Raw genomic sequence first — 8,084 nt, forward strand, 5'->3', positions numbered from 1 at the left:
TGACAGCTTTGCACACTCTTGGCATTCTCTCAACCAGCTTCATGAGGTAGTCACCTGGAATGCATTTCAATTAACAGGTGTGCCTTCTTAAAAGTTCATTTGTGGAATTTATTTCCTTCCTTATGCGTTTGAGCCAATCAGTTGTGTTGTGATAAGGTAAGGGGGTATACAAAAGATAGTCCTATTTAGTCAAATACTAAGTCCATATTATGGCAAGAACAGCTCAAATAAGCAAAGAGAAATGACAATCCATAATCTTTTTTTTCTTTTTAGGGGGTAGATCAGCTTTAATATTGCAGATAGATTGTAGCTTCCATCAATGTAATTGTCTGCATCACTTCCAATCCCCCACATATTGTTTTTGCAAATATATATATACATATAAATACACACACACACACACACATACATACATACATACATACATACATACATACATACATACATATATATATATATATATATATGTGTGTATGTGTGTGTGTGTATTTATATGTATATATATATATGTGTATATATATACACACATCTTTAAAAATATATATATATTTTGTTTATTCCCCTCCACCCCTACCACCCCTTCCCCAATTGGAGCAAACAAGTGAACAACAACGGCCTGTATTTCCTGCTTATTCATACTATATACATTTTAAGGACACTATTTTACAATAGTTTAATTTGGTTTGTTTTTAACTCGTCATTCCTCTACCCTTAACCTCTCATATATTTGAAGTTTGAATGTTTGAAGGTCAGTCAATATGGAAAAATTCAAGAACTTTGAATGTTTCTTCAAGTGCAGTCTCAAAAACCATCAAGCGCTATTATGGAACTGGCTCTCATGAGAACCGCCACAGGAATGGAAGACCCAGAGTTACTTCTGCTGCAGAGGATAAGTTCATTACAGTTACCAGCCTCAGAAATTGCAGCTCAAATAAATGCCTCACAGAGTTAAAGTAACAGACACATCTCAACATCAACTGTTCAGAGGAGACTGAGTGAATCAGGCATTCACTGTCACTCCCTGGTCGAAGTATTTTGTGTTTATCTTCATGTATTGGGTCAGGCCAGCTTGTGGCATGGGTTTTTGTATATATTGGGATTGTAGCTAGTGGGGTGATCTAGCAAAGTCTATGGCTGTCTGGAGTGGTTCTCAATCAGAGGCAGGTGTTTATCGTTGTCTCTGATTGGGAACGATATTTAGGCAGCCATATTCTTTGAGTTTGTTGTGGGTGATTGTCCTTAGTGTCCTTGTTCCTGTCTATGTGTTAGTGTACACAAGTATAGGCTGTTTCGGTTTTCGTTATGTTTATTGTTTTTTTGTAGTGTTTGTATTTAGATTCGTGTTACGTTTGTTTATTAAAACATGGATCGCAATCTACACGCTGCATATTGGTCCGACTCTCCTTCACACCAAGAGAACCGTTACAGAATCACCCACCACAAACGGACCAAGTAGCGTGTCAACAGGCAGGAGCCACAGGAGAGGCAACAGAGGCAGCAGCAGCAGGAGCAGCAGCAGCTGCAGTGGGTCAGGCTGCACTACCTGGAGAAATGGACATGGGAGGACGAACTGGACGGTAAAGAACCCTGGGCTCAGCCTGGAGAATATCGCCGCCCCAAGGAAGAACTGGAGGCGAAGAAAGCTGAGAGGCGCAGGTATGAGGAGGCAGCACAGCGTAGCAGATGGAAGCCCGAGAGTCAGCCCCGGGGTCTTGGGGGGGGGGGGGGGGGGTCTCACAGGGAGTAGGGCTACGCTAGGTAGGAGACCTACGCTAACTTCCTGTGGTTACCGGGGGGCTAGAGAGACCGGGCAGGCACCGTGTTATGCAGTGGTGCGCACGGTGTTCGCGTATCGGCTGGGCTAGATTGAGCGTCGAGCCAAATGCCATGAAGCCGGCTCTACGCATCTGGTCCCCAGTGCGTCTCCTTGGGCCGGCTTACATGGCACCAGCCTTGCGCTCGGTGTCTCCGGTTCGCCTGCATAGCCCAGTGCGGGCTATTCCACCTCGCCGCACTGGCAGGGCGACCGAGAGTATTCAACCAGGTAAGGTTGGGCAGGCTCTGTGCTCAAGAGCTCCAGTGCGCCTGCACGGTCTGGTCCATCCAGTACCACCTCCACACCCCAGCCCTCCGGTAGCAGCTCCCCGCACCAGGCTTCCTGTGCGTGTCCTCAGTTCAGTACCACCAGTGCAAGCACCACGCATCAGGCCTACAGTGCGCCTCGCCTCTCCTACGCTGTCGGAGTCTCCCGCCTCTCCAGCGCTGTCGGAGCCTTTCACCTCTCCTGCACTGCCGGAGTCTCCCGTCTGTTCAGCGCAGCCAGAGCTGCCAGCCTGCATGGAGCAGTCAGAGCTGCCAGCCTGCATGGAGCAGTCAGAGCTGCCAGCCTGCATGGAGCAGTCAGAGCTGCCAGCCTGCATGAAGCAGCCAGAGCTGTCAGTCTGCATGAAGCAGCCAGAGCTGCCAGTCTGCAAGGAGCTGCCAGTCTGCAAGGAGCTGCCAGTCTGCACGCAGCCGCCAGAGCTGCTAGTCTGTAAGAAGCCGCCAGAGCTGTCAGCCTACATGGAGCAGCCAGAGCCGCCAGTCAGTGTGGAGCAGCCAGAGCTGCCAGTCAGCATGGAGCAGCCAGATCTTTCAGTCTGCCAGGATCCGCCAGTCAACCAGACTCTTCCAGATCCGCCAGTCAACCGGACTCTTCCAGATCCGCCAGTCAACCGGACTCTTCCAGATCCGCCAGTCAACCGGACTCTTCCAGATCCGCCAGTCAACCGGACTCTTCCAGATCCGCCAGTCAACCGGACTCTTCCAGATCCGCCAGTCAACCGGACTCTTCCAGATCCGCCAGTCAACCGGACTCTTCCAGATCCGCCAGTCAACCGGACTCTTCCAGATCCGCCAGTCAACCGGACACTTCCAGATCCGCCAGTCAGCCGGACTCTTCCAGATCCGCCAGTCAGCCGGACTCTTCCAGATCCGCCAGTCAACCAGACTCTTCCAGATCCGCCAGTCGGCCAGACTCTTCCAGATCCGCCAGTCGGCCAGACTCTTCCAGATCCGCCAGTCGGCCGGGATCTGCCAGATCTGCCAGGATCCGCCAGTCGGCCAGGATCCGCCAGATCCGCCAGTCAGCCAGGATCCGCCAGTCAACCGGACTCTTCCAGATCCGCCAGTCGGCCGGGATCTGCCAGATCCGCCAGTCGACCGGACTCTTCCAGATCCGCCAGTCGACCGGACTCTTCCAGATCCGCCAGTCGACCGGACTCTTCCAGATCCGCCAGTCGGACGGGATCTGCCAGATCCGCCAGTCGGACGGGATCTGCCAGATCCGCCAGTCGGACGGGATCTGCCAGATCCGCCAGTCGGACGGGATCTGCCAGATCCGCCAGTCGGACGGGATCTGCCAGATCCGCCAGTCGGCCGGGATCTGCCAGATCTGCCAGTCGGCCGGGATCTGCCAGTCGGCCAGGATCCGCCAGTCGGCCAGGATCCGTCAGATCCGCCAGTCAGCCAGGATCTGGTAGATCTATCTACCTGCCTGAGATTCCTCTCACTCCCGAGCTTCCTCTCACTCCCGAGCTTCCTCTCACTCCCGAGCTTCCTCTCACTCCCGAGCTTTCCCTCAGTCCCGAGCTGCCCTTCAGTCCCGATCTGCTCCTCAGTCCAGTGGGGTTCTGGGTGAGGACTACTAGGCCATGGTCGGCGGCGAGGGTGGACTATCCAGGGACGTGAGGAGAGGGGACTAAGACATTGACTGAGTGGGGTCCACGTCCCGCGCCGGAGCCGCCACCATGGACAGACGCCCACCCGGACCCTCCCTATTGTTTTGAGGTGCGTTCGGGAGTCCGCACCTTAGGGGGGGGTTCTGTCACGCCCTGGTCGAAGTATTTTGTGTTTATCTCCATGTATTGGGTCAGGCCAGGGTGTGGCATGGGTTTTTGTATGTGGTGTGTATATATTGGGATTGTAGCTAGTGGGGTGATCTAGCAAAGTCTATGGCTGTCTGGAGTGGTTCTCAATCAGAGGCAGGTGTTTATCATTGTCTCTGATTGGGAACCATATTTAGGTAGCCATATTCTTTGAGTTTGTCGTGGGTGATTGTCCTTAGTGTCCTTGTTCCTGTCTATGTGTTAGTGTACACAAGTATAGGCTGTTTTGGTTTTCGTTACGTTTATTGATTTTGTAGTGTTTGCGATCCATGTTTTAATAAACAAACGTAACACGAATCTAAATACAATCTACACGCTGCATTTTGGTCCGACTCTCCTTCACACCAAGAGAACCGTTACATTCACGGTCGACTTGATACTTGAATATATTTCAAACCAAATACTTTTAGACTCTGACTCAAGTAGTATTTTACTTTAAGGTATCTTGTTTTATTATTTTAATTAGATTATTTTAAGGTATCTTTACTTTTACTCAAGTATGACTATTGGGTACTTTTTCTACCACTGACTCTCATTGAGCAGGGGCAACATATTGTTAACGTTTTATCCACAGCTCTCTGTCCATCACTATTGTCATCTCCAGTGAAGCCAAAATGCTCCCAAACTGGAGATTTAAATGACGATGGAGGATCCTCCAATTCTTGTTTATCGACTCCACCACTCGCCATCTTACAGAACTAGTTCCAGATTGTGCCTCACAAAATGATAGTTTGAAATGCGCCAGTTAAGATTAGAATTTCGATTACAACGTGTGCATACGCTATAGTTGTTTTAACGGAATAGCCTACAACGTTTTTTCACCTCAGATTTACTCAAGGCAATGGTATATGCATCGTAGGCATAGCCTATAGGCCTAGTGATTTTATATTTAAAAACATTTTTGTTATGTATTCATTCAGGTTCACAGTGCGGACCAAACCGAGGTCGCCGTACCATTCATGTACCGTAACACCCCCCCCCCCCTAATACTTTGTGATATTGAATAGTGTTTCAAGTATAAACATTTGAGGGAGATTTATATTCTGTTTGGGATAATTCCATCTGTGCCACTGATTTAGTCTGGCTTAAATTCCAGTTTGTCTACAAATTAGTTATTGATATGTTGGATTCACGTCTCCATCTCAACAAAAAATAAAGTTAAAGTAAAGGACTAAATCAAATACAACTATTTAAAGTGCATTTGTTGACAAGTTAACAAATGATATGTTGAAATCACGTCTCCATTGTAGAATAATAGTGAAGACATCAAAACTATAAAATAACACATTGTGTAGTAACCAAAAAAGTGTGAAACAAATCAAAAATTATTTTATATTTGTGATTCTTCAAAGTAGCCACCATTTGCTCTGAAAGTTTCTTCAAGTGCAATCACAAAAACCATCAAGCGCTATGATGAAACTGGCTCTCATGAGGTCCGCCATAGGAAAGGAAGACCCAGAATTATCTCTGCTGCAGAGGATAGGTAACAGACACATTTCAACATCAACTGTTCAGAGGAGACTGTGCGAATCATGCCTTCGTGGTCGAATTGCTGCAAAGAAACCACTACTGAAGGACACCAATAATAAGAAGAGACTTGCTTGGGCCAAGAAACCCAAGCAATGGACATTAGATTGGAAATTTGTCCTTTGGTCTGGAGTCCAAATTGGAGATTTTTGGTTCCAACAGCCATGTCTTTGTGAGACGCAGAGTAGGTGAACGGATGATCTCCGCATGTGTATTTCCCACTGTAAAGCATGGAGGAGGAGGTTTTATGGTGTGGGGGTGCTTTGCTGGTGACACTGTCTGTGATTTATTTAGAATTCAAGGCATACTTTACCAGCATGGCTACCACAGCATTCTGCAGCTATACACCATCCCATCTGGTTTGGTCTTAGTGGGACTATCGTTTGTTTTTCAACAGGACAATGACCCAACACACCTCCAGGCTGTGTAAGGGCTATTTTACCAAGAAGGAGAGTGATGGAATGCTGCATCAGAAGACCTGGCCTCCACAATCTCCTGAGCTCAACCCAATTGAGATGGTTTGTGATGAGTCGGAAGGAAAAACAGCCTACAAGTGCTCAGCATATGTGTGAACTTCTTCAAGACTGTTGGAAAAGCATTCCAGGTGAAGCCAAGAATGTGCAAAGCTGTCAAGGCAAAGGGTGGCTATTTGAAGAATCTCAAATTTAAAATATATTTGGATTTATTTAACACTTTTTTTGATTACTACATGATTCCATATGTGTTATTTCATAGTATTGTCTTCACTATTATTCTACAGCGTAGAAAATAGTAAAAATAAAGAAAAACCCTTGAATGAGTAGGTGTTCTATAACTTTTGACCGGTAGTGTAAATGGTGGGATAAATATGTATTTTTATTATGGAGAGTAAATAATGGCAGTGGCAACATGAGTTATATAAATAAATATTGATACCAACAAGGTTTCATTTAGTTGTTCATGTATAATGATTTGATTCTGTTTTTAGAACAATAATTTCCCCCTGAGTTGCATTTGCTCTATTGTTTTCATTTATGTTGGTGGCTTTAAGATGGTATGACCATCTAACAGTGGCTTTATTAGTAGGCCCACAGTTAATAGTCCTACAATTATTAGTTATTATGTAATGTAGCAAGTAAACTTTAGCTAGTATACTGTCTTGAGCTTCAGTATCATAGAATTAGGAATTAGAATAATTTAATAGGATCTCTATGATCTTTCTCTTGCGTGACCAAGAACAACATGAAACGGATTCAGATGACTTCTACATTGTTAATATCCAAAAGAGGAAGTTGAGTCACAGGCTCTCTTTCCATTTCCACTGAAAATCGGAACATCCGGCAGAGAGACTTAGAAAGTAGGAGACAGGAATCCCGGTGGCCTTTGAATGGTGAAACGTCTAATGCCCCACTTGCAGACTGTTGACCAATCACATTCACATTGTCATGCGGTTGCTAAACTAATCGCCACGCAATCCCTTATTAAAAAAAAGGGTATGACGCCACGTTCATGTGCTAGTTGGACCTATGAAACTCGGACAACTACAACTGCTTGTTGTAATTATACACGTGCCACATTCAACGATTCAGTAAATGGAACATTTCAGAGTTTCCTAGTTCCAAATAGCTTATGAACACAGCACATACAGTACCACCATATGAGGTATAATACCCATAAAACCTTGCAGTGAAACAAGGGAATGGTTCCAATCGGTTTCCACTATACATTTTTCACATAGGAAATTTAAAAAATACTCTGTGACGTTTTGATAACCGTGTCAATCTCTCTAGGACAAGATTATTTTTTATCAATACATTGCACATAGCCTGTCTTCTCTTGAGAGTCAGGTCTGCCTTCGACGGCCTTTCTCAATAGCAAGGCTATGCTCTCTGAGTCTGTACATAGTTAAAGATTTTCTTATTCTGGGTTTACAGGAGGCGTTTCTGGGTTTACAGGAGGCGTTTCTGGGTTTACAGGAGGTGTTTAATATGTTTACAGTAAACCCGCCATGTCAGGCTCAGCTAGCAACATGGATGGAAATACAAGCGCAATAGAAAATAGCTCACTCACCTAACGTAGTTATCGGATGTTCAATGGAAGACCTAATTTTGGGTCTTTCACAGTGGTCAGTTATTCTGCCACTGTGTTCACTCATTAGGGCCAAATAGCACTCTAGTTTGTGCCGTTTTTTGGTAAATTCTTTCCCATGTGTCGAGAAATTTACTTTTTATGTTCTCATTATTTGGTTGGGTTTAATTACGGTGCCATCCTGAGGCTCTGTGGGGTCTGTTTGTGTTTGTAAACAGAGCCCCAGGACCAGCTTGCTTAGGGGACTTTTCTCCAGGTTTCAAAAAAAATATTTTGAAAGGTCATCCAACTCGGAATTCCAATTCGAAAATTCGGGCATCTTTCTAGAGCCCCGACTTTCCGACATTCAGATCACTGACGTCATGATTTGAACAGTTCTTTTTTTCGTGTTCCCAGTTGTCTTGAAAGAACCATAACTGTGGCAGAGTTCTAATAAACTGGCCCAGGTTAAACCGGTCCATTGTGGCTCGTCACGTGACTGGGTGAAGTCGGTGAGGGAGGAGCGCCTAGTTCAAATCAAACACATCTGCGCCGCTTGGTTATTTTGTCAACAAGGCAACATTA

Source organism: Oncorhynchus gorbuscha, linkage group LG16 (assembly GCF_021184085.1).
Source record: "Oncorhynchus gorbuscha isolate QuinsamMale2020 ecotype Even-year linkage group LG16, OgorEven_v1.0, whole genome shotgun sequence".
Lineage (NCBI taxonomy): Eukaryota > Metazoa > Chordata > Actinopteri > Salmoniformes > Salmonidae > Oncorhynchus > Oncorhynchus gorbuscha.